This window comes from Cyprinodon tularosa, unplaced genomic scaffold, assembly GCF_016077235.1.
Source record: "Cyprinodon tularosa strain WSP-4 unplaced genomic scaffold, ASM1607723v1 ctg817, whole genome shotgun sequence".
NCBI classification, from domain to species: domain Eukaryota; kingdom Metazoa; phylum Chordata; class Actinopteri; order Cyprinodontiformes; family Cyprinodontidae; genus Cyprinodon; species Cyprinodon tularosa.
The window spans coordinates 843,278-846,130 of record NW_024039582.1 but is presented as its reverse complement, the minus strand read 5'-3'; positions in this window follow the sequence as shown (position 1 = coordinate 846,130).

The following is a 2,853-nucleotide window of genomic DNA, read 5'->3' as shown; positions in this document are numbered from 1 at the left end:
TTTTACAGTCGTTATCTGATTTTCCAAACTACTTTAAAAATATGATAAAAATCAAATGAGGAACTTTTCACCAATTTTTAAACAGATTTATTAAAAGGATTTTTTAATGTTTATTTTTTGGTAGAGTTTGGTTCAATTTGAAGAATGAATAAAAATTGTCAGTTATACAAATACAGTCATCTAATCCGTTCAGATTATGTTTTTGATCGCACTCTGTCCAAAATCTGGGGGAATGTGATGTTATCGCTGATCTATATTTATTTACTGGCATTGGCGGCAGTGGCGGATCTAGACCAAATGTACCAGGGGGCCAGGAGGGGGCCAGCGTGTTTTCATGGGGGCCCAGAAAAGCATGAAATAAATAATCGGGGAAAGAGATTCAAATATATTAATATAGCTGCATGAAGAAAAATTTATTTTCAATGAGTTTCAATAAAAATCTATTTCTTATGAGGTCAATATACATTTATAATTTAGGAATTTTACATATTTTTCACTTAATTTAAGTTAAAACTACTGTTTTCTATACATTTGAAATTTGAACTCAAGAAAAACTGTTAAATTCATCTGTAAAAATTAGAGCATTTTTTTCTTTATTAAAAAACATTTGACAGATGAAAACTGGGATCCTATCTCAATCCCACGGAAGCTATCACCTTATTGTTTTTTAATAATTTGTAAAACAGAATTTGTAATGAAAAGAATGAAATAGATCCAAATGACCTATCAGTAATCATGTCTGTTCCAGCCCAGATCATTGTTAGAATTTCTTTTAAGTATTATGTCTTCAGGACATGATCTACAGGGGCACTGGCCCCCGTTGGCCCCTGTCTAGAACCGCCCATGTTTACTGGATTGCTAATTGCCCAAAAAAAAAAAAGCCACCAGCCGCCATTTCCAAGGAGACGCTCCATAAAAATGCCTCCCTGTGCAGCATTTGGCTGCATAAACAAGCAGCTTTCCGGCTGTAGGAAGACGTTCCACAGGTAATTTCACTGCCAGGGTCAGTTTGTGCAGACATACTTTTATGTGTAGTTTTTTTTTTTTTTTTTTTCAAATGATCAGATTATTGTTGTAACTAAGAGCAAAAAGCAAAATATGAACCTGATGTTGCCTGTTATTTTACCAACTGATGTGATTTTGCTAGTGTAAAAACTAAAGCTCTGTGGAGTTATTAATTTGGTTCATTAATTTAGCTCTATTGTTAATCTGTCAGATTTTTAGGCTAATGCACAGACACAGCATAAATATATGGCATCATGCATGCACAATTTGCAAATAGAAAAATACTACACTGCAGAAACAATCTAGAAATAAGTCAAAATGTCTTAAATTAAGTATATTTACCCTCAATTTGAGCAAATAAATAAGATAATTTGCCAATAGAATGAGGACCTTTACTCTTAAAATAACGTAATTAGATAATATACACTTGAAATAAGAAAATGAAGTTGTTTTTTTCTTATTTTAAGCGTAAATGGTATTTTTCCATTGGCAAAGTGTCTCATTTACCTCCTCGATTCAAGAAAAATACACTTATTTTAAGAAAACAAAAGACTAAAGACTAGATTTCGATTATTTCCACTGTATAGCATCAACAGACATCTACTGGTAATTCAGTCTTTATGTAAAATCTTAAAATTCTATGTAAGATATAATTACCATAACAATGTAATAAATACATGTATATTACATGAAAATCATTATCGATTATTCTGCTCCATTAACACATTAATTTCACTGTGATGGATTTGAATTATATGTTATATTACATGATTTATAGACTTCATTGACTTCATAATGACTCTGCAATGTGATGGGCCGATTTATTTATTATAAGTTAATCTACTGATGCTATGAAGCAGCCAGTCTGTGTCAAAATGATGAATTTATCTTTATTTTAAAAGTCTAAAGTCCCCCTGAAAATGAGAACATCATCGTTGTTCAATGCTGTAGTGCACAGATTGTTTACATTGAGATCGGTCTAACTAGGGAGTACCAATATGGCGGCCGGTGGCTTCACTTCCACCCTGTACTACCAGCAGGCAATCAGCTATCCAGGGAATAAATAGAGGTCAGTGGTCTTTATCCATCTAATCCTTTCAGATTATGTTGATGATCGCATTCCATCCAGATTACAAGAGAAAAATCATTCTAGTCACTGAAGGGTTTCTTCGGTTGCGTGTTTAGGAGGTATTGGTGCATTTCTGAGGTTCAATAAGAAGCCAAACGGCTGACTTTCCACAACAGAGTCCAAACAGCACCGGTGTGAGAGATTAATTGGATAACTTTTTATTTACAGATTAGAACGATGTTGCAAAGAACTTGTATCCACAAAAAACAGTTAGTGCAAAGAATTTCACTTTATGTGGAATTCTTTGCACAAGAATTCAAGAGTACAGAAAAATACAAAACTCTGTCTCACAGCGTAGTTTAATTTCTCTTGCTGAACAAAAAACTATAAACCTACGGAAGAGGATTAGGGCCACTGAAAAAAACAAAAAAGTTAACTGAATTTTAAATTTTATTTCAGTTTAACATGGGAATCAGAATTCTGAGATTAAAGTCAGAATTCTGAGAAAAAAGTCAGAATTCTGACTTTAATCTAAGAATTCTGACAATAAAAAAGTCAGAATTCTGACTTTTTTCCCATGTTAAACTGAAATAAAAATTAAAAATCAGTTAATTTCTAATCCTCTTCCGTAATAAACCAAAACCTGCAGCTTGGAGGACAAAGTCCGCCCACTGCGTTTATTCCTGAATGTAAATATAAATGCATTAAAGAGGCCTGTCATCCAGAACGCATCACATGTGTAAGCAGCACCTTTTCTAATGTGGTGATGAATGTATCAT